Source organism: Ambystoma mexicanum, chromosome 1q (assembly GCF_040938575.1).
Source record: "Ambystoma mexicanum isolate Mex_15411 chromosome 1q, UKY_AmexF1_1, whole genome shotgun sequence".
In the NCBI taxonomy this organism is placed as follows: Eukaryota; Metazoa; Chordata; class Amphibia; order Caudata; family Ambystomatidae; genus Ambystoma; species Ambystoma mexicanum.
In genome coordinates, this window is record NC_090922.1 from 646,823,727 (window position 1) to 646,848,832 (window position 25,106).

Consider the following 25,106-nt stretch of genomic DNA (forward strand, 5'->3'; position numbering starts at 1 on the left):
CACACCCCTTTCCCCAGCATGACAAAAACATAAACAGAATGTAATGCAACCAGAACAATATACAGAAATGCGAAGCAAGAGATATGCTCTAAGAGAACCCTCTCATGTTCTAAGCAAACCCTCTCAGTGTTCCTGTGAAACTCAATGGAAGTTCCTTTAGAGACAGTTCATGACATAGTCCTTTGACCACACCGGATGTTTCTTCATTCTTCCTCTCGAACCAATAACTTGGTTATTCACCTCCACACCCTCCTCTTCTCTTGAACTGGTAACCATTTCTTCTGCACTCCTATTCTACTCATAACTAGCACCCACATCAAACAAATTACTTCTATTATGCCCATCCATTCCAAAATCCTATATACCACCTATATCCATCTACTTGCATGATCCATGTTCCAAATTGACCCGTCCTGAATTCTTACTGCATTGTGAAACACTTCCTTTACTCTCACGGCACTGGAATACTTGGACTCTCCCTTCCTCACCAAACTTCCCTTGTTTAACCTGACCAAATCACCAGGTGCCACACATCCCTGCACAGAAACACCAAACACCTCTTCACTCAAGCTTTTACTCATGCCTCCACTTGATTTCCTGCCATTCATCCATACTGGATTCAAAGCAGTATTGGGCCCTCTTCCCCTCATCAACAAAAATTGTGACTTTCCTTAGTCAACTCGAAAAGATGTCCTCATACTCCATAATGTTTCCTCTATCACCACCTCAACAGACATGTTATTTCTGATGGCCTGCTCCGCGGCTTCAACAACTACCCTGGGACATCTCTCCACAAGCCCATTGATTTGTGGGTGATAGTTTGCTGAGAATTTCTAATAGATAGCAACTAACCGGGCATACCTTGCCATCTCGCTACTCCTGAATTGCACACCATTGTCATTAATGGCAGTCTTTCGGAAAACCCTCTCTTCTGACTACATGCTCCAAGAAATGTATGTCATCAGATTCACCAACCTTTGGTACCATTTTAATTTCAAGCCACTTAGAGCTGTAATCCACCATGACAATACAACATCTCTTCTCCCTATCAAGATTGCTATATGTGGTCACAATGTCAATGTCAACTTGTTCCCAAGGCACCTCTGCCCATCGCATAATCACTGGCTCAGAATTATGTAGCTTACAACTTTTGCTAAGTGTTGACTGGGCCAACAAACTCTTAAAAACCTTTAACTTTAAGATCCACACCAGGCCACCCATACTTGGGTCAGACATTCTGTTTGGCACCTCTTGATCCTGGATATCCCTGATGCGCTGTCTCAATTAAACCTTCTTTCCAACTCTGGGGTGGGATCCATTTGTCACCTCTCACCAACAAGTCCTCTTCCATGGAACACTCATCCCTAACTTCCCAAAACAGGACATATGCCTCTTCCTCATGTGCCACAAACTCAGTCAACCTCTCATCGCATACTCCATCACTTTGCAAAGCACCTCATCAGCGTGCAACTCCTGGATCCACGTTCCTCAAGGAATAACTTTAAAAATGAATGCAACAACCTCCAAATCGTCAACTTGAACCTCCTCCACCTTAAGGGGTAACCTGGAGAGAAAATCAGCCACTTTGTTCATATAACCAGGCACGTCATTTACCTCAAAATGGTAATCCTGTAACCTCAAACTTAATCTTGCAGCCTGGGCGTTGCATTGCACATGCCTTGTACTGAGAGAAGCTCAACATGAGGTTTGTGATTGGTGCATAGAGTACATTTCTTGCCCCCACACATACTTTCTGAAGTAATGTATAGCCCAGACACAAGCCAACAACTCCCTTTTGATAAGCAAATACCTACTCTCCACCTACGTCAGAGCCTTGGCTGAATGGCAGATGACCCTCTCATGTCGGTCTTCCATCAGTTGCGACAACACCGCCCCTAAACCCATGCCACTGGTATCTATGGTGAGCTTGGTCTTTCTAACAATTATAAACCCTTACAGGCTTAAAGATTCACACAAACTGTTCTTTCTGCACTCAGCAGATTTCTCAAATTCGGCATTCGGATCAAAATTCACCTCCTTCTTGAGCAATCCTCTCATAGGCTCTGCCAAGCTAGCCAAGTTGCATACAAACTTGTTATAATATTCGCATAGACCTAAAAATGATCTGAGCTCTTCCTTATTCTTGGAATGCGGTTCTCTCTTGATGGCCTTCATAGTGTCAACCTTGGGTTTATAACCTACTCCACTCACCACGTGTCCAAAATTCTCCACCTCATGTTCTTTACCCATTTCAATTTTCAACCCCATCTCAATTAACCTACTCAACACATCATGCAGTCTCTCATCTTGCTCACATTCTCCTTTCCCAAATACAATCATGTTGTGCTGGTAAACTAAGGTCCCCTTTAGACCGTTCAGTACTTGGGTCATTGCCCTCTGAAACACTGCAGCAGCAGATGCTAGTCCAAATGGCAGCCTTCTATAGTGCCTTCTATAGGGGTGCATTCCTAAAGGTGTGATGAAAGCTGTTAAATTCCTGCAATCTTACGTGAGGTTGATCTGGTGGTATGCATTGGACAACTCTAACATAGTAAAAGACCTGCCCACTCAATGCAGTTCAACATTTCTGACATTATGGGAAGTGGATATATGTCTACAAAAATGTTCTTGTTTAAGTCTCTGAGATCCACCCAGATCCTTAACTTTCAATTCTTTTTAACTGCAACCACAATAGGGCTCACCCATTGGGATGACTCAATTCTTTCAACGATCCCTTAATTCTCAAGTCTATTCAACTCTTGCTCCACACTTCCCACTAATGCAAAAGGAATTGGTCTGGCCTTTGCATGAACAACCGCAACTGCTTGAGGCTTTAATATGATCTTATGAACTTATTTTTTTAACAATCCTAACTTCTGATTAAACACGTCATCAGCACTCTTCTTTAAGTTCTTTTCCACTCTAGGTTTGCTGCTCCTCACCACTAACACAGGCTTGTTCTCACAAGGATCCAATCTAATCCTTAACACTGCCTGATCCTTCCAGCCCAGGACATTCACACCATTATTTTCTATGTACATGTGTATCCCCACTTGATGGTCTTTAAATTGCACTATGCTCTTGATCCAACATGTGATACAAATATTTGAACCTTCAAACCCCCCTCTATTCTTAATGCCAGTTTGATGAACTTTGGCTCTCAATCCTTGGTATTTAAGTTTTTCCCATGTCCCAGCTGTTATAATGGTGTATGGAGAGGAACTATCCACCATTACCATCAACTTCCAATTCTCAATCATTATATCACATCTGTGGAATTTTAATTCTCAGTTGACTGGTTCACTTACTACCAATGCACGGTCCTCTTCTGAGCTTGTATCGTCTTGTACCAAAGACACTTTCTTCTTGTTTTTACAGACCACAGCAAAATGTCCCTTCATCCTGAATGTCGCACATGTATGGTTGATAGCAGGACCATTTTTCCACTTGGCATAATGGCCTACTTTGCTACTCCTGAAGTATCTATCTTTTCCCTTGCTTTCATTCCTGAAAAAAGGCTTCTTCATTCCTCTCTTAAACTCCCTGCAATCTTGATCCTTTGACTTCATGCATTTTTCATTTCACATAGCTTCATCACCTTGCACTGTGTCTTTCTTGCTCCTGACTGCACTTACTAGAGGTCGCTCACCGGAATCTTTCGATGCTTGATTTCCCATTTGTGCTTGAATAACCTCCCTTTTCTCATTCTTCATCTCTTTAGATCAAAGATGGGTGCGTTCGACTCTTTTAGCTATGGCCATGGCTTCAGGCAGCGACGGGTTGCCTACAATCCACAATCGATCCTGAATCAAGGGTCCTTAGTGTGGATGATGATTTGATCCCTAATCAGCTCCTCTAATGTAATACCAGCCCCACACTGACCTGTGTGATCCAGCTTCTTGAGGGCCAAAACATAATCTTCCACTGCTTCATCCTCTCTGTGTGACCTCATATAGACATTATACCTGTTGATGGTGACATTTATTTCTGGGGTATAATATTTATTTAGCTGTCTTAATGCCCAATCATGTTCATCAAGATCGCCTGCTTCATCACCAGACAATTCTGGTAAATCTCTGTACTTGACCTGGCCCTCTGGCCAAACACATGCAACAACAGTAATTTCCTTTTCTCTGGAGTTAGTCCTACTTGTTCAATAGTTTGAATGTAATTTTTCCAATACTTTCCATTCTGGCCATAATTTAGTTGGGTGATCAGGATTTGGCAGAAAACTTTCTAGTGGATGTACTGTGATACCTTGCATGTTGATGTGAAGTTGTCCTGTATAAAATGTACTTGGTCCAATTAAAAAACAATTATTCTGTACTGTATATATAATCAAGGTACCACTAATAAGCAGGATCAAAGTGGGTAGGTCTCCTTTTTTTAATATATTTTCTGTACTGTGATGAAGACGAGCGCTGCGAGTACTGAAGATTACCGCCTGGGCCTGAACTTGCCATAGAAGATGGCGGCACGTTGTGTGACAATTGTAGGGTGCTTTACTCTAACCCTCATAGTCACAGCTGCTGCCATTGGGATTTGCGAGCGCGCCGTATACTTCTTTGACAATGACGTTAAGGCTGCGTTACTTGTTACAATTTATTTTCACCTAGCTTGGCCCACCTGTGAACTGCAACCTGAAGCCTGCTGCTGTAATGAGGATCACCCCGGAGAGAGCTGCTGCCGGATACCGTTTCCCAACCTTCACACTGCGTGGGTGCTCTGCTGGTCTATGGAAGCTTGTGCCAAATTATGTACTTGCATAAAAGGATACCAGAGCCAGTGACCAGTAAGTTCAACCACTTTATTGGATCTTCCAAATTACCCTGTGCTCTCCCCAACATCCACTCTCTAACTGCCTCTCACTCACTCTCCCAACATTCCCTCACACACCATACATTCTACACCTCATGCACTCACCACTCCACATAACAGCCACACAGGAGCACAGACATTACACAGTCCTATTCTGGATTAGTTGAAGGTTGAAGGGGGTGAAGGGAGGATAGCGGCAGATTGAGGAAGAGGCTGTTGCAATAGTCCAGCCTAGAGATGACCAGAGGTCTGAAGAAATTTAGTTTCTGGGGAAGGTGAGGAAAGGGAGAATGCCTCTGAGGAGGTGGAGCTGAAGTGGGCCTTTTTTGACAAGGTCCGTAATTTGAGGAGAGAAGGAGAGTGAGGAGTAGAAGATGATCCAAAGTTTTTTAACCTCACTAGAGGGTGAGGATAGTGGACCCATGGAGGGCGGCAAGAGAGTAGGATGGAAGGAGGGAGCAGAGGTCCCATTGAGGTAGATCTCAGTCTGAGTGGCAGTAGGCAGAGATCATTAGCACCATACCATGCCTGAATAGCAGTCAGACAGTCAGGAATGAGGGAGAAGGCAGTGGAGGGAAGCTTGAAGGAGTGATACGTGTCGTCCGCATAACACTGGAAGTGAGGAGAGAAGGTGGAGATCAAGTGGGCAAGGGGACAAGGTAGATGTTGAAGAGCCACAGCGAGAGGATAGAGCCCTGACAGACACTGCAGGTGGAGAGTAATGTGGAGAAGAGGAAAGGGCCCAGTTGAACCTTGGAAGGTCGGGCAGATAGGATGGAGGTCAACCAATCCAAAGCCAGATCCGTGATGCCAAGGGTCTCGCAGAGCAGATTTTTGAGGCTGGCACGATTGACCGTATCAAAGGCAGCGGAAAGATCGAGAAGAACACAGAGATGAGGGGCAGTGCAGGGCAAAGGGATGGACAAAAATCACCACTGAAACATTCTTCAGAGCAGTCCAGTGGATGTAGAAATAAAAACCATATGTCAGCAACTGGATGGTCAAGTGAAATATTCACCAGGACATCCTAGAAAACAAAAGCTGAGGGCAGGATATGCCCAGTGGTGCTTTGCCAGGCTCGAGTAGCTGATGCCAGTGAAACCTCCAATTGACTTCTGAGAAATGGATTCTACTGGACTCACCTGTAGCATATGAGCTTTAATAATAGAATTGTCCTGATCTCATTAAGTTGCCCCTATGCCTTAGATCTACAGAGACCCATCTCGGAGCACCTTGATCCAGGACGAAGCATTTTGAAATAATTACCTAGACGTTCGGGGTCCCTTGCTTTCCGGTGAAAAGCCGGAGACAGCAGAGGCTAATCACCCGAAGAGGGGGGTATTCGCATTGGCTTCTGCTAGTTGCTGACATGTACTCTATGTGACAATCAGTTAAGGTACAAAAGCAAAAGACAACACGCAGGCACCGCTTTTATGAACAGTCACAAAAGAATGACGTTAAATGTTTTGCATTCACACTTTTTTCTTTAAACACCGCGTACCTGTGGCACCTAAGCACTGTTTCCATGCACCTCTAAAATGCATTCAATGAAAGACATTACATTTTACGTATATGTACTTTGGGGAAATGTTGTATTTTTTATCTCATTTTAATAAATGTGTCTTGCTTGGAGTTTCTTTTGAATGACGTGGCGTCCTGGAGGCTTGTTTTACGAAATGCAACATAGGAAGGCAGACACAAACACACCATGGTTTGTCTTGTTGCTGGGAAGTGTTGCATTTAGAGGTGTTATGTGTGGGGGACCTATAAATATTGTCTATAAATATTGTTTACACCGAGGGGGGGTGGCTGGGAAAAGGCTGGCCCATCAGATCATAGCATCCTACGTGGTGAAAAGTGCTTCACTGAGCTAGGGGTGTACCCTCAGTGGGGACTGACAGGGGTGGGCTGGTGCTAGTAGAGCACCCCCAGAGGTAAGTGGTATACACCGCATCTAGTGATATATCACCCTGGGAGGTGAGTGATGCGGTGCACGCTCCCGTTATCATAGCACACCCTGGGGCGAATGCACAGCAAGGGGCTTCTGGCAGGATAGCACCCTTTGAAGAGAATGAAAGCATTGCTGGTGCTACAGCAAGCACCCATTGAGGTGAAGGGCACAGCGCAGAGGGCAAGGCGTCCAGAGATACTAGTGGCAGAGTACATCAGCGAGGAACGCTGCACTCATGAGCTAGGAGTGTACCCTCAGAGGTGATTGGCAGTGATGGTCTGGTGATATTCCAGGACCCTCAAAGGTAAATGGCATACAGCGCATCTGGTGTTACATGCATCACCCTTGGAGGTGAGTGATAGGGTGCACGCTCCTGTTATTACAGCACACCCTGAGGCAAATGCAAACCAAGGGGCTTCTGGCATAACAGTTCCCTATTAATGGTGTTGCAGCAAGCACCCTTAGAGGTGAATGGCACAGTGCAGAGGCAATGGCACACACAGAGGCTAGTAGTAAGTCACTTTCAGATGGGAATGGCACAAGGGGGAGACAACAGTATAGCACCAGCAGGCATGATTGGTGCATTGAGGAGCTAAGGACATACCCTCATGGGTTAATGACTGCGAGGGGCTGGTGGTATGTTAGAACTCTCAAAGGTGGATGACACAGCAGTGTGCTCTCCTTATTAAGGCATACTCAGAAATGAATGCCACACCCACACACGTTAGTGGTATACCAAAGGCAGTGAGCGATGTGCCCATGTGCTAGGAGTATGCCCTCAGTAGCGGATGGCAGTGAGTGACACAGAGGTGAATGACAGTGTTACAGTGTGGGCCTGCTGATATAGCGCACAGAGGTGAATGACAGTGTCACTCTGTAGGCCCAGTGATATAGCGCACAGAGGTGTATGACAGTGTCACAGTGTGGGCATGCTGATATAGTGCACAGAGGTGTATGACAGAGTCACAGTGTGGGCCTGATTCTATAGAGCACAGAGGTGAATGATAGTGACAGTGTGGGCCTGCTGATGTAGCGCACAGAAGTGAATGGCAGTGTCACAGTGTGGGCCTGGTGATATAGCACACAGAGGTGAATGCCAGTGCCACAATGTGGGCCTGCAGATAGAGTGCATATCGGTGAATGACAGTTTCACCGTGTTGGCCTGGTGATCTAGTCCACAGAGACAAATTACAGTGCCACCGTGTGGGCCTGGTGATATAATGTACAGAGGTGAATGACAGTGTCACAGTATGGGCCTGATGATAGAGTGCACAGAGGTGAACGATGGTGACCCAATGTGGGCCTGGTTCTATAGAGCACAGGGGTGAATGATAGTGACAGTGTTGGCCTAGTTCTATAGCACACAGAGGTGAATGATAGTAACCCAATGTGGGCCTGGTTCTATAGAGCACAGTGGTGAATGATAGTGACACAGTGTGGGCCTGGTTCTATAGAGTACAGGGGTGAATGATGGTGACAGTGTGGGCCTGGTTCTGTGGCACACAGAGGTGAATGATAGTGACACAGTGTGGGCCTGGTGATATAGTGCACAGAGGTGAATGATAGTGACACAGTGTGGGCCTGGTGATATAGTGCACAGAGGTGAATGACAGTGATAATGTGAGCCTGGCTCTATAGCGCACAACAGTGAATGATTCACAAAAGAACACGTGACAGGGCACACAGTGAAGAAATGTAAACAGAGGAGCTAGTGGAATGAAACACTCCAGTGAATGATGATATACCCAATGCTTTAAGTGTGGGGCCCTCATTTGGGGACGTGGCTTCCATGATGGGCGTTGCCTGAAAAATACAGAAACCATATTACGGTTTGTGTACTTCAAGATTGCTTGAAAAGTACACAAACCATAGTAAGTTACGCCCACAAATATATAAATGCTTTCACGTAACATATTTATATGTTTATAAAAAATGGCTTGAAAAGTACACAATTCAAGCCATCTTTTATAAAGCTTTGGCGACGAACAAAGACACCTTGGGCTCGGTGATCTGTGCGCTGCAGCGCATACTACATCACCGAGCCATAGGGGTCTTAAGTGCCAGCCAGCCACAGCATTGCTGAGGCTGCAACTTCCAGTTTGAGCGGCGCTGTGGCTGGCTGCCACTTCTGTCAGTCACAGCTTACCTGACTTGAACATGGCGGGCGCATCTCCCATCACGGCTGCAGCAAGATAATGTGTCCCACTGTGGGGTAGTTTGACCGGGGCCCCCCGGCAGGGCCCAGGCTCAGCCCCACTTTTTGGAGACTGCCGGGGCACAGCCCCAGCCCACTTAAAGCACTAGCTATACCAAGGAACTGGTGGCTGCTCTGAATAGCAAACTGATGTGCTGGTTGCCAAAGCTACATGGCAAAGTGAAGAGCAGGTAGTGTGGCACCCAAAGGAGCTAGTGGTACATAAGACGGAGGTGGGTGGTGAAGTGAGGAGCTGGTAAACCATGCCCTGCGGCTGTTCCACCCACAGGTGGGAGTGGTGCACTGGCAGAGGTTGGTCCTTTACCACTCATGGGGTTGAGTTGCTCACCGAGGGCATGAGGAACCGTTATACAACCCTTCGGAGTATAATTGTGTATTTTGGAGTTGTAGAATCATCACCCAGCGTTGAAACAGGAGATAACTGCATAGCACGCACTGGTGAATCTTTTAGAAAAGATCTGGAACATAATAGTAAGTTTCATGTATGGGAATTGTTTTCCCTGCTGGTGTTGCAGTAGTGATCTGCTGTATAGACTATCTAGGTGTTTTCCTGGCACGTGATGTGGTTGTTTTTTTACCCCACCTTCCGGTTATCCTACCTAGAGCAACTTAACTGGGGCAAGTGTTGCTCTGTCACTTGATTGTGCTGTTCCCGTCGGTTCTTGCCTTTGTGTTGTTGCCACTGAAAATAAACATTCAATTTCAAAGAACAGATCTGGGACCTTTAAAAAAATAGCGCCAGTATCAGATTGTTGCTCTGCTTAGATTAATGCTTCGCCCAGCAATACCAGTGGTGGTATTGCAATTATACATTTCCGCAAGCAGTATGACATCACCTGTAGGGTTTTTATGAAAAGCAGGAGAAATGCAGCCAGTGGACAATATATGTGTCTGCCTATCCAGCAAATGCAACAACAAAAAAAGTGCCAGAATAAATACTGCTGTGTGTAATTGCCAATGATGGTACAAATATAGCCATTCATGACATATGCCTGGCACCCAAACAGCACTCGGAAATGAAAGTGCAGTGGACCATCCGTCTCTAGCATCTCACCACAAACGAACTCTCTCCCCAGGGGAACACGCGCACTAGAGGAACACCTAACCTTCAGGAAAGCACTAGCAACATGCCCCTTCAACATACCGAGCTAACTCAACACGCCACACAGACCACTGGCAAACAGGAGAGCCACCAGAGCAGACAGTGACACAATGGACAGCAGCTGCATCGGCAAGCCACCAGTGTGATCCTGAAACAACCACATGCCACGACGATCACCCACGCGGATCAACCTCCCTAGGCCAGCACTAACCCATACCAAAACCCCCACACTCCTCTTAACATAACGCATGCAGACAAACTAAGCTGCATACACAAGACACCTATACCAACACCCACACATTTATTTATTTATTTATTTATTTATTTATTACATTTGTTACACGCCCAGACCCAGAGGTATCACGGCGTAATTACAGACAATGGGTAAATACAATCTTAACATTAGAAACAGTAAAAACAGACAGTTATTAGGATATACAATTATATACATTTGTACACGGTAGATTGGGGGATCTGGTGAGTGGGTAGAGGTCTTGGTTCACATTTTAGAATTGGTTGAATAGCCAGGTTTTCAGTGTTTTTTTTTAAATTTAGGGTAGGACATTTCGTTCTTGATGTTAGTGGGTAGGGCATTCCAGTGCCTGGGCGCTAGTACTTTGAAACTGCTGAAACAAAGACATTAAACAACAAACTCATCACCTCTTCCTGCATATTATACTATCTCAACTCAGACAACGCATCCCCCCGCCAAGGGAAGACAAGGCCTCCCACGTGGACTAATGCACCAGAGAAGGGAACACACTCAGCAGTCAAAACATGCTGTGTGAGCAGCTGGTGGTGACAGCAGTTTGAGGGGAATGACAGAGGGGGATCTATAATGCACTCAGCAGTGAAAGGCAGTGTGAGCAGCTAGAAACACACTCAGCAGTGAAAGGCAGTGTCAGCAGCTGGTGGTTTCAGCACCTTGAGGGCAAAGACAGAATGAGGATCCATAACACACTCAGCAGTGAAAGGCAGTGTGAGCAGCTGGTGGTCACAGAACGTTGAGGTGAATGACAGAGTGAGGATCTATAACACAGCAGTTAAAGGCAGTGTGAGCAGCTGGTGGTCACAGAACGTTGAGGTGAATGACAGAGTGAGGATCTATAACACAGCAGTTAAAGGCAGTGTGAGCAGCTGGTGGTCACAGCACGTTGAGGTGAATGACAGAGTGAGGATCTATAACACAGCAGTAAAAGGCAGTGTGAGCAGCTGAGGTTGCAGCACGTTCAGGTGAATGACATAGCTAGGATCTATTACACACTCAGCAGCCGAAGGCAGTGTGAGCAGCTGGTGGTTACAGCACGTTGAGGTGAATGAAAGAGTGAGGAACTATTACACACTCAGCAGTGAAAGGCAGTGTGAGCAGCTGATGGTTACAGCAGGTTTAGGGGAATGCCAGAGTGAGGATTTATAACACAGCAGTGAAAGGCAGTGTGAGCAGCTGGTTGTTACAGAACTTTGAGGTGAATAACCGAACGAGGATCTATTACACACTCAGTAGTGAAAGGCAGTGTGAGCAGCTGGTGGTTACAGCACTTTGAGGTGAATGACAGTTTGAGGACATATAACTCACTCAGCAGTTGAAGACAGTGTGAGCAGCTGGTGGTTACAGTACTTTGAGGGGAATGACAGAGTGAGGATCTATAACACAGCAGTAAAAGGCAGTGTGAGCAGCTGATGGTTACAGCACGTTGAGGGGAATGACAGAGTAAGGATCTATAACACACACAGCTGTGAAAGGCAGTGTGAGTAGCTGGTGGTTACAGCACGTTGATGGGAATGACAGAGCGAGTATCTATTACACACTCAGCATTGAAAGGCAGTGTGAGCAGTCGAACGTGAAGGGCAAAGTGAGGATCCACGTCGCTCTCTGTAGTGAATCTGTGCAGCTAGTGGTAATGGCACGTACAGGTGTATGGTACAATGCAGTATTTAGCAGTGAAAGGCAGTGTGAGCAGCTAGAAACACACTCTTCAGTGAAAGGCAGTGTGAGTAGAAGGTGGTGACAGCACTTAGAAGTGAAGGGCACAGAAAGAAGCTATGTCACACGCACTAATGAAAGGCAACATTTTCAGCTGGTAGTGACAGCACGTGAAGGCGAATGGCCCATCAGGCAGAACAATCAGCAGTGAAAGGCTATGTGAGCAGCTCGTGGTTACAGCACTCTTGGGAGAATGGCACACAGAGAGGCATAACCCGTTCAGCGAGGAGGGCCAGGGTGGGCAACTGATGGTGATAACACTTTAAGGTGAATGGCAAATGGGGGGGTCCATTCTCGATAGTGAAAGGTAGTGTGAACAGCTGGTGACCGCATGGCTTAGAGGCCTTCCTTTTATATTAAATGATGTACCAATGAATGAGATTTCGTATAAGTTCAAGAAATGGGCGTGCCTAGGCGCATGATGACTCACCTGAACACATAAGAACACGAGTGTGTGTATTGTGTGTGTGCAGTAAATGAAGTGTGCCTTGAAGTGAAGGGCATTGTGAGGCGCTGGTGGTCATCACGACGAGGGCGGAGGGCAGGACCCTCAGAGATGGACCGCGCCGCGAGGGGCCGCTGGATTCCAGCAGGAGGAGCGGGGTGCCAATGCATGCCCACTGTGAAGAATGGCACCCGAGAAGCTTCTGCGTTACCCGCACCCCGAATGGCAGCGTGGGCAGCTGCTCGGGCACCACTCACTCGAGAAAGGCTCAACTAGGAGGGGGTGTGGTCGCACGCTCATGATGGCACAATGCGGGACGAGAGTTGGCAGTGCAAAGTGTAGGGGTGATAGTATCACACGCAATTGCAGACAGCGAGGTGGGGTCGTGGCGGTGCAAAGCGCCAAAGGGCATTACTAGGAGCTGGGCTCACAGAAGAAATCAATGGAGCGGGGAAATGCACACCGGGGAATCGCGGGTGCAGTGTGCGCAGTGTTGGCCATGGCGTCATTACAACACGCGCAGAAGCTGCGCACGGAAGCTGGGCACGGCGTAGGGAAGCGGTGCCAGGAGCCACAGGCGACAGGACTAACACGCTAAAGGCGGGCTTTCAGGACAGTGCTCGGACGGTGGGGAGGGGCATGGCCAAGACTGGCAGCAGCCCACACTCTGCCCTAGAGTGACATCCCTGCAAATGCCCGCTCTGGATCGGTGTCGGGAGGCCAGATTGTCCCTGCGTGTTGTTTTTAGACGCCCCCGTACTTCACGACAAACGCGCTTGCTTCAGACATGCAGCACTGGGAGGGGACATTTTATTTGACCATAGCCTCGTATCGCACTGGTTTTCATGTCGTGTGCGTTATGGTCACTATGTGCGCCTATCCCCGTTTTACACGTGTCCCATACCGAGACACAATTATTCCAATTTCCAGGAAGTGCATTAATGCACGCATTACTTCACTACTTACCTAGCGGGGTTGATTAATGCACCCGCAGGGGAGGCCACACTGCATTCTGTCGGTGACACGTTGTGAACTTCCTTGAAAAGAGCGGGATTCGTTTGGGAGATAGTAGCCGGGATTATTGATGGTGTCCACGTAGCGCAGAAAGAGGCGCAGTGCAGCACCGGCGTAAGATCTCGTTATCCGCACATTTAATAGAGACGCTTTCACATGCCCGCTTCTCCCCGAGAACTCGCGATGTCTAAATGCTCGTTTACTTAGCGACGGGCACGATACCTCTTAGGGGTGGGATTTGGCGGCGGCTAGGGGTGTCACTCAGTCTTAAACGAAATGTCCCAAATGCGGTTCTCCCTGGGACAGGGCGGCGGTGCCACAGCAAGCCCGCGCTCCGCTTGGAATGCGACAATTCCCTTCACGTCTTTCTGCGCGTTCCTTGTCTCCCTATTGACGGGATACCTTCGGTCCCCTGGCGGATAAATTTAGTTTCAGAGCATATATCGTTTTATTGGAAATTCCCGATGACATGTGTAAACGGTATTTTCTGCTAACAATGCTGATTCTTAATTGCACGTTTTCTGAAGGAAAGGAAATGTTTTAGAATTGCGCACCTACGGGAGCACGCAGCATGAAAGGGAAAACCGACGACTTCTCTAAGTGTCTTTACACATCTTCGCGTCAATGGCTCATTCGAAGGCTATTTGCCAATAGAAGCCATAAATGTCTCTCGACGACAAACCAGCTTCATTTCATATTTAATCTCAGGTTTTTAAAATTATTTGAAATCAGCATTTGTAGAATACATATGGAATTGTGTACAGATCACCTATATCCATCCATCCATCCTTCCTTCCTTCCTTCCTTCCTTCCTTCCTTCCTTCCTTCCTTCCTTCCTTCCTTCCTTCCTTCCTTCCTTCCTTCCTTCCTTCCTTCCTTCCTTCCTTCCTTCCTTCCTTCCTTCCTTCCTTCCTTCCTTCCTTCCTTCCTTCCTTCCTCCCTCCCTCCCTCTCTCCCTCTCTTCCCTCCCTCCCTCCCTCCCTCCTTCCTTCCTTCCTTCCTTCCTTCCTTCCTTCCTTCCTTCCTTCCTTCCTTCCTTCCTTCCTTCCTTCCTTCCTTCCTTCCTTCCTTCCTTCCTTCCTTCCTTCCTTCCTTCCTTCCTTCCTTCCTTCCTTCCTTCCTTCCTTCCTTCCTTCCTTCCTTCCTTCCTTCCTTCCTTCCTTCCTTCCTTCCTTCCTTCCTTCCTTCCTTCCTTCCTTCCTTCCTTCCTTCCTTCCTTCCTTCCTTCCTTCCTTCCTTCCTTCCTTCCTCCCTCCCTCCCTCCCTCTCTCCCTCTCTTCCCTCCCTCTCTCCCTCTCTTCCCTCCCTCTTTCTCTTCCTCACCCCCCCTTCAGGGATACTCCGTAGCTCCGTGACCCCGTGGAGCTGGCCTGGGCCACAGTCACTGAAACACGGACCCCCACCGCCACTACGTATGGGAGAAGCGTTAAGCCCGGCAATGCTGGATGTGAAGTGCAGAAGCGAATGCTCGTCAGCAACTCATTGCAACGACTTCGTTCGTGTGGGCGTCCTTTCAGAAAGCAGGCTTGTGTGTACACGATCCCTGTTACTAATATGCGGGAGAGCGAAAGCGCGTTGTGATCCCATTCTGTAATGGTTCATGCGAAATTAGTTTCTGTGCTGGGGATGGTACGTCTTTTCGGGGAAATGTAGGTATTATACTTATGCCACTGGCCTGTTTTTAAGCATTTAACTTACCCAGTATATGCTCTATTCTTCTTTCTGCCTATGGACATGTGCATGCTTATCTGTCATTCATCCATGCATCCACCCACTATATGCCCAGGTGCGTCCGCCCGTCCGTCCATCCATCCATCCATGCACTGACACCATGAAACCCACCCATCCGCCCATCCGTCCATCCGTCCATCGCTCGCCTGGGTCCGTCCATCCATCTGCTCAACCACGACACCCCAGAAGCCTGCCCACCCTTCATCCATCCGCCCGCCCTATTTTGTTTAAGGACGGGCCACCCCAAGGCCCGAATACTGCACTCATTTTGAGCCTGTCATTAGCATTTGTTCACTAAATGATCACCTCCAAAGGAAATGTTTCCATAGTAGGCGTGCCCTTGTTATTTTTGTAGGGCTTTGTACCCTCCCCTCTGTCCCCCCTCTACACACAACTCACTGCGCCCCCGACCCCCCAACCCCCCTTCCCCCGCCGCCCGCACTCTTTATTCCGGTGCAGGACAACAATTTGCGAGATCCTTTCAAAGCAAAAAACACATTTTCACACTAAACAAACAATACAGGGACCCCGGCATTGTGAAGAAAAGTGCGCCGCCTGCCCCCGAACCATAGATTCGAATCTGAGAGAGAGGGGAGCATAGAAATGGCCGGCTCCGCAACCAGGGTGCACATTTCAGTTGGGAGCATTAGGGTAATAATAGCCATGACAGCCTAATCCACCAACCCAGACCCCCTGCGCCGCGCCCTCAGGAAAGTACACCTTTAGCAACCTACCCACCCGGAAGCTTTGCTGCCCCCGTGGCTCTCGCCCACCACCAACATAACACCGGCACTCGTGTCAGCGCAGAGTTTCAAGACAGCAACGTTTCAGCGGGTTTCATTGTACCCTGCCTTTGAACGAAATCGGTAGTGGGAACATTCCTTGCCCCCCCCCTTCACTCTCCCGCGCTCGTTTTTTTCCTTCCACCCAACCACATTCCGTTTCCAATATTTAAAACGTAGAACCCCGGTTTTCTGGTTTCCCCAGTGCTGCAGTTATGCCCAGTCGTTCATTATCTCACTCACACGTATCCCCTCTCTCTGTCTATGTCATGTCGCCGTCCCCTAATCACACTCTCTCATTTTACCACTCCCGCCGCCTATGCGCAATCCTCGCTTCTTCCCCCTTTATCGGCCTCCTTCTCTCTATCTGCTCCCCCTCTCATGCACGCCCCCCTCTCTCGTGCACATTGACCTCCCTACTTTGTGCTCTCTATTGGAACCACGCCCCGTGTTTCCCTCCTCTTCTATCTCCCAGTTTCAGTGTGGCCCCTCTATGCAGCAGATCTCCTGTCCGCCTTTCTAGTTATCTCTTTCTTTCTCTAGCTTTTCTCTCTCCACTTTTCTTTCTCTCCTAATTTCCCCTCTCTTTCACTCTTTAACTTGCTGTTTTTTACCCCTATCTTTTTTCTCCTTCTCTTCTCTTCTCTTCTCTTCTCTTCTCTTCTCTTCTCTTCTCTTCTCTTCTCTTCTCTTCTCTTCTCTTCTCTTCTCTTCTCTTCTCTTCTCTTCTCTTCTCTTCCCTTCTCTTCTCTCTCCCTCCCTCTATTTCTTTCTCGGCCACCCCTGTCCCTTTAATCCTGCCAAACCATTATATGCACATGAAAACCCATCGCCACATAGAAAGACAGCTAATCACAGATAAAGCAATATAGGGGTAACACTGCTGGAAATGTAAATTAATAACTGTGGGTTCACACCAGTGACAGTGGGGGTGAGGGGGGGGGCAGGGTTGTTGGCGAGCATGGGAGATTTTTCTAAACCCCCCACCCCCATAAATAAAAATGTCCATTTCAGTAGATTAATTATTAACACCTGCAAATAACCCAATAGAGGAGTGTTTCCTATAATGTTGCAAGCAAAGCATAAGATGTACAATGCATGCTTGAGTATTTTCTGCAAATCCTAACAAGCATGGATACAGGTCATCTAAACAGACGCTCAAGTGTTATGTTATATGAATTTATTAAGCGCATGGTCACCCAGAGATATCATTGCGCTATGGAAGCAAGGGCAGATTCCCTGATCCCGCAAGCAGCATTTTAGAACAGGCACGTTTTTAAGGCCTTTCTAAATGCCAGGTGGTTGGACAGATTCTTCATTGTACAAGGAAGATAGCTCCATAGCTGGGCTGCAGCCGCCGAAAATGCCCGGCCCCCAATAAAGGTACGCCGGAAAGAGGGACTCATAACAATCCTGCCATAGCTGAATGCAACGATCTAGTGGGGCAGTAACGGGTCAATTTAGCACAGAGATATTCGGCTCCAAGATTGTGCACCATTGCCTCGAATCAAAACTGCATTTTGCAGCTACAAAAATGATGGCTGCACTGTCTTTGCTAAGCACATATAGGGCAAGAGGGAACATGGAACAGCCCAAGAATGGCTGCCAGTGTTTTCCTTATGTGCACCAAAGAAAAGAATTGAAAAGCAGCGCTGTTTTGCTGCTAGCTCAAAATTTCCCTCTTGAAAAAGGAAATATTTTACATTTAAAATGACTGTGCCCTGATGCGCTTTTTCACCGTTTTCAACAGAACACCATTGGTTCCAGTGAGACCCAGCTATGCCCAGCCATATTCAGGTTGTGCTCCAGCAGAAGAAAGCATGTATCACTGAATGACAGGCTGTGTCAGGCAAGATCTGCGAAATAACAAAGAATCTTCACTTCAAGCCGTGCGCAAAATGCTTTACTTTGCAGCAAAATATCATAACTAAATTATTTATTAAAATCTCTCTCTCTCTCTGAGCTCATGTCAGTTTCAAGGAATCTTTATTTGGACAGATGCCTGTGCATTGGAAGCATGACTGGAGCTTTGGAAAGATTCAGAAAATTAATGTGAATAACATAGGCTGACCTATCCGATTCTTAGGGGTAGGTCTAGCTTAGTTCTGCCCAACAATAAATCCTATGACGTCACCCGCCTTATAAAAGGGGGAAGCTCACGGAGACAAGACACACTGTTCTTTCTTTTCTAGCTCCTGTATATCCTGATATTCCATATTCATCTTGCCAGATTCCAGATCCCACTGCCAGGCCAGAGCATAGCTGACCCTATCCAGGCAGGACCACTGATCCAAAAAGAAACCCCACTGAAAATCCCAATAACTCAGGGAGAAAGGGGGAAAAACTGTGGTACCCTTTTTGAGAGTATCCTGTAACCAGACCGGACTTTTGCCCCACTACCTGCATGCCAGCGGTACCCTTGCTATCCAGTGACCGACAAGCCCAGCTGTTTTCTTCTAGGCGAGCCCTGCCGCGTTGGCCAGTGACCAGATATTGCCTTGGTGTCCAGAAACCCAGTTGGTTAACGGGAACCGGTAAGGAGACCTGTGCCGGTAAACCCTTACCACCCTATTCCGAGGTATAGAGGGAGCCGCTAAAGGACAAGGCTGCTAATAACGGGCCCGCTATTTGTGGGCCCGTTATAAGCTCCATCCCCATTCCCATTGAGCCCTATTGGGGCTCGAATAGGAATGGGGAATGGTTCTCGGAATGGGGACTTACCGGGTCCTCCAAGGTTGGAATGATCCGCTAAGTCCCTATTTCGAGAACCCGGACCCGGAATGCGGTAAGGGGGTAGCCATGGTGCTAATAGCACCTTGGCTACCTCCTACCTCATAATGAGGCCCCTTGTCTTTGTTCCACTCTCTAAGTAATCTCATCAATACCTTGATAACTTGCTTAAAACTGTCAGAATTCTCTTTGCATCTGTCCTTGATTTCCTAGTGTTAGCGCTATTCTTCCACTCATTTCCGTCATTTGTAAGTCCTTAGTAATATTTTAATTAAATAAATGAATTCTCCCTAAAAAGAGGCACACTTTGTGAAGGGTTACAACTGCAGAGTAACCTTTCTATTCACGGTTGGCATTTCTCTTTTCTAGCCAGTAAATCTAATTTAAGTGAAACTTGTCCTTTCCTTTCTAAACCGATTTTCTCTGTTAACTGCTTTTATTTTTAAAACCAAATTTACTTTCCCCTTGAGAATCTCACCCTGTCATTAAGTTAGTCACTCTTTCACTTGCATGTTATCCCTGTGATGTGCATCTGTCATCCAGCATAAAAACCCCATTCCAATGCTGCGTGTGATTTTGGCTGCACTGTCTTGTCACTTCAAAGTTGATTTTTGAACTGTATGCCATTGTTAGAACCTTGCCTTGTAGTTGCTAGTGTTCTTACATCCCTGATACTTTTAGAACTCATATTTACCTCATTTATTCACCCGCACATGTGAATAAATTATTTACTAATTCTGAGTGTTATGTATGCAATTGCAAAGACTTTGAATCTGATGTTGCCTCTCATTTCATGGGTGAAGGTCAGATTTCTAATCTCTTTGCTGCCTCGTATACCTGGCTCCTTGCTGCTCCTTTCTATCCACTCAAAATTCAAATTACTAGGGGTTTGAGGGAGCATTGCAGGGGGAAATCTTAACTTGGGTGCTAACTACCCAAACAAAAAAAAATCTCCCATTCATTTGTGCTTTGGAGATTTTATAGTAAAAGGTCAAAGTAAGTGTATTTAATAATTTTACCTTGTAATTGTCACCCCAGTGGTGATTGCGGACCAATAATACATTTGTGGGATTTTCTTTGAAATTAAAATAAATGAATATTGTATTACCGCCCACCGGCCTGGTTCATGCTCCATTGTGACCCGGGTTATTTGTAAAAGGGTGTGTGAGACGGGTTAGATGCCAGCTCAATCCGAATTATAGGAAATAAAGAAAAAGTATTTTAATTGTGCGCTGCCTCCTAGGCTAAGTGCAAGAGTCCTGGTCTGGTGTCTGATCCCCGATTGGAATCCTTAACAAAACACTGAAGCCACTGGACTATGCCTTTAGGCTGAGCCAGATATAATGAGTGCAATAGTCCAAACAGCTCAGCACTAGAGCTGCCACCACAGGCGGCCACAGCATCAGATGAACCAAGGGAAGTACCTTTCTTAATACTCTAAGATGGAAATGTCCTGCCTGACAGACCACTGAAACTTGTGGTCTAGTGGGCAAGTCTCCAAACTTCATCTGATGAGGTGTGGTGGAATTCCAGCTTCACTCTCCGTAGGTAGGAGATGGTGCACCGCCTATCTAATAGGAAAGAAGGAGAAGGTCCTGTCCCTGCATCTACAATGTATACACTTCCAGTATTACTAAACCACTAAAATGGTTCCTAGCTTACAAAGATGTTTTGAGGACACGCAACTTTGAGTCACAAAAAAGGACATTAGAACCTTTTATTCGCCAACAGTTCCCAAAGGTGCACCCTCAAATATTGTCGGATTACAAGATACCTCTCAAAATAGTGGCGTAAATGCAATGGCTGTTCCTCCCGTTGCGCGACTTGAACATGATTTGATTAAACTAACTGTTTGCTATATATCATTGTCCGATAGTACTGTTTTAAGAAGTGGATCTTTGGCATCTGAAGCCTTAGACAATTCTGGGTGACAAACTGGGGATGATGAAGATGTTGCTGTCATAGACTTGAATATATCAAACTTGCATTCTTCAAATCAAACTCTGATGGAAAAATTGGCATTCTCACCAAATGTGTCTTTCTCTTCAAACATATCTGAAATTACACATTGAAACAAAAGTGAAATATCCTCTTTTCTAGCTCCAACTTCCTGTCAGCAAAATGCGAATGGAACGCAACATGTAAACAATGGCGTGTAAAAGCTATTAGCTGTTACTTTCGATGCTATGCAAACTACCATGAACACTATAATTAAGCTATTTGTTACTTTGAATGCAAAATGAACATACAAAGTACTCAATTTGCTTCCATCATAGCATGGCAAACAAAACACAACATACTTCACTCTGAGAGAAGGGTGACATCAGAGAGTTCTTGCAAAAATTCGGCAAACACAAAATATTTAGATAAAGCTACCTCGCCTTTGATAACAAATCCATCGGAATGTCCTGAGACAAATTTAAATGCTAATGAGTTGCAAGTAGGTTCCTCTTTACCATGTTTTCCAAATATCATTACTAACATAGCCTCTACAATCTTGTCTGTTGATGTGCCACTTGACAAAAACTGTATGGAAATAAAAGCTAATCCAACAAACATAAAAAACACATACACAATCTTTTCAAAAACAAGGAATGTGGAAAAAAAGAGTAGTTCTGCAAAAGGCACTAGCAAAATGGAAAAGAAAACTAAAAATATTAAAGGGGTAAACAATCGATGACAGCTGCCTCTAAAATATTTATTAAAACTCTGAAGGTTCCGGCTACTAATTGTTAAATAGCGTCCTCAGCAGTTTCCAAAAAATATATGTTGCTAGCTCAAGCTCGAAAATCAAAATCAAGCGCTTTACGAAATTTGGAACAATCCTTATGAGCCTTTAGATGATTTATTTAAAGCCATCCAACATCATAAGAGCTTGTCTAAATCAAAGCCGAATGGCCCTGTTGCTAGCCTTCCCCCTGGCCCACCACATCCTCTTCTGCAATGGGATGAACAAAAGGAAAAAGAGATACAACGCAAAGAGATTAGGAGAGAAGTTGATGCGTATATGTCCCAATTTTCAAATACGAGAGATCTGAAGGCCCCTGTGCCTCCTTATCAACCTTCATATGTTGATAAAATGAAAGTGGGAAATGGGCTCATACCCTCTTCTGAAACACTACAACAGACCTCCACAGTAGTGAACGAAATGTGCAACTCTGCAAAAAATCCTTCTTGTAGCAAAACTTACTCTGATCTAAATCTGTCTAATAGAACCTCTGAAAATAACAACTTTGGACTGAGTAAATCTGCATCTCATTCTGAGTGCTCTGGTGCAGACATAGCCCGCATTTTACAGGCCTTATTGCCAAAAAATCCTGGGAAAGTGAGTGAGAAATCGCCATCCATAAATATTGTCAAAGCTTCACCTTTGTTAAAGGTGCAAAACCAAGTAAATTTGAACTATAAAAATATGTCATCCTTGATCCTTGGTTGCCGGCCAGATCCTTATCCTCAATATGATCTAAATCGGCATAGCATTATGGAATTATTCTCAGATGTTCCATTGCTTGATGATATTAACAGCTCGGATATCGAACAGGTAGAGTTCATAAACAAAAAGTTCTTAGGTACGGTAAGATTATGGTTCTGCTAAAGAGTTGTGAGAAATCTCATATGGCAATCTAAAGGAAAGTTATTTAATATGGGTTTTGTCTGGCTAGCTGGTCCTTTGGAAATTCCGGATGAGGTTACCATCCATAAATAGGTGGGCAAAAAAACGGTTTCATGGTCCCTAAATAACAGTGAACAGGAAATATTGGGTCGGATAAACCCTGCTTGTTCCTGTAACTGTGCGGGGACCAGAAGTAAACTAGAGCATGAAGAAACAAACGCAGTGATCTCTTTAGTATCATGGAACACGTGTAGCTTCCAACATCTAATTAAACACAAAAAATGTGATTTAACTACATTTAACATAGTTATGCTGCAAGAGACCTGGATCACTGATTCTCTTCTGCGGAAGGATCATGAATTACATCTAACCCCTGCTAATAAGGGAATTAGAGGCCGCCCTAGGTCTGGTCTCATTACAAGTTCAAAGAACAGTACAAATATCTCCGTAGTTTATACATCTTCACCTAACCCTTATTCACAACTGACAATCATCTCCATTTCTACTACCTTATATGCTGTAGTCAACATATACTGGAATACAAAAGGGATTGAAAATCAGAAATTCATCAATGATGTTTCAATGATGCTAGATTATATTGCCATTGCTCCGGAGATTGTTCATACGGTAGTAGCTGGAGATATAAATTTACATTGTTTTGACCACAATAAGCCATACGAGCAGATAAGACAGTTTCCTTGGGAACACTTGATGAAATCGCTAGGTTTACAGATGTTAAATGGTACTGGCATTTATGATTGCCCCCCACAAGCGACATGGTCACAAAGAGGTTTAGAAGGTACAATTGATTTGTTTGTTTGTTTGTTTGTTTTTATTATTTGTAATGCGCACCTAACCCAGGGGTAGCAGGGTGCAAGAGCAACAAGAGGGTTGTATAGCTGAGGTTACATATGGCAAAATGGATGGAGTCCAGCTATGGTTACAGTACTGGACACATCAGCATCATTGATAACAGATACAATAAATCATATTTACAGAAAGTATAATGTACAAAATTTACAAGTTGTAGCTAAACATATAGGGTAGGTGAGAGGGGCAGGTACATTAGTTGTCGTGTTCCTTCATCCAGTGGATAAGATTGGATCTAAATTGCATGTAAGGAAGGTCTTACCTTAGGGATGGCGGTAGAGAGTTCCAGTGTTGTGCTGCTTTGATAGGAAAGCTACTCCCCCGGTCATAGTGAGTTTGAATCTTGGCACCAATAGGAGGTTTGAATTGACCTTTCTGGAGGGGCGGCAGGAAACTTGTCTGGTAAATCGTTTGACATGTAAAGCGGGGCAGAATGGTGGAGACATTTGAGGATCAACGAGACAGATTTAAGGAAGATCTTGTCTGTGGTGGAGAGCCAGTTGACAGATCTTCTCGTATCTGAAATGTGGGCTTTGTTCGGGAGACTAAGGGCTGCTCTTAAGGCATTATTTTGCAAGATTTGAATCTTGTTTGTGATGTATTTGTTGCTGCCTACGTGTAGGGCATTACAATAGTCCAACTTGGACAGGATCAAAGCTCTGGATAAGGTGATGCAATTATTGGAGGAGAGGAAATTTTTGGCTACTGTAATGAGTTTGCAAGTATAGGATGTGGCGGAAGCCATAGCGTTAACTTGTTTTTTGAATGTTAGTGTAGAGTCTAAATGGAAGCCAAGGGTTTTAACCTCCTTAGCCACGGCAATGCAATTGTTGTCAATTTCGAACGACGAGTAGTTCTGGCCAAGTTTGTTAAAGTTAGCTGTTGTGCCCAAGATGAGGAGTTCCGTTTTGTCATCATTCAGGCATAGACCGTGGGAGGCCATCCATGCCTGGATGATGAGGTACACTCTGTTTACAAAGACCAAATCCTTGTCATAATCCCCCGTCAATGGGATGAGGATCTGGGTATCATCAGCATAGTTTGTGTAGGTAACACCCATACCATCAAGATCATTGAAAAGAGGCTTTGTAAATATATTGTACAAAGTGGGCGAGACGCAGGAGCCCTGTGGCACACCGCAAGTTATAGGTATTGGGTCCGCAGTTGCTAATGGGGAGAAGACTCACATTGTTCTGTTGTTGAGAAAGGACTGAATCCAGTCGATTGCCTCTTGGGAGAAGTGGGCTGCCGTCTCTAAGTGCTTGCAGAGGATCTCATGGTCGACCAAATCGAATGCTGCTGAGAGATCAAGGAGCATCAGTAGTGCCGTCTTGCCCTCGTCTCTCAGCTTGTCTATTTGTGTCTTAAGGTCTACAAGTGCAGTCTCGGTTCCATGTTGGGGTCTGAAACCTGACTGTCGGACTCCTAGGAGGTTGTTGCATTCAAGGTAGTGTTGGATTTGTAGGTACGCTATTTTATCATAGATTTTAATTAGGAATGGCACTGTGGTGAAAGGACGGTAGTTGGTAGGGATGGAGGAATCAAAAGTTTGTTTTTTGAGGAGTGGGAGGACCCGTGACTGTTTCAAGTTATTGGGTATGACGCCTGAGGTGAAGGATGCATTTATAAGTTTGGTAATGAAAGGGGAAAGTTCACGAGCTGCATCTTTTATGAGTTGCGCTGGGCATAAGTCACCATGGCAGTTTGAAGGCTTAAGCGTAAGGATGACTTTTTCAACCTCTTTGGTGGATACTTTGTGAAAGTTAAAATGAGGGATGGCTGCAAACGGTGGAGTCAAAATTGGTAGCAGTGCTGTTGCATTAATGTTACTAGATTTCGAGGTGGTAAGAG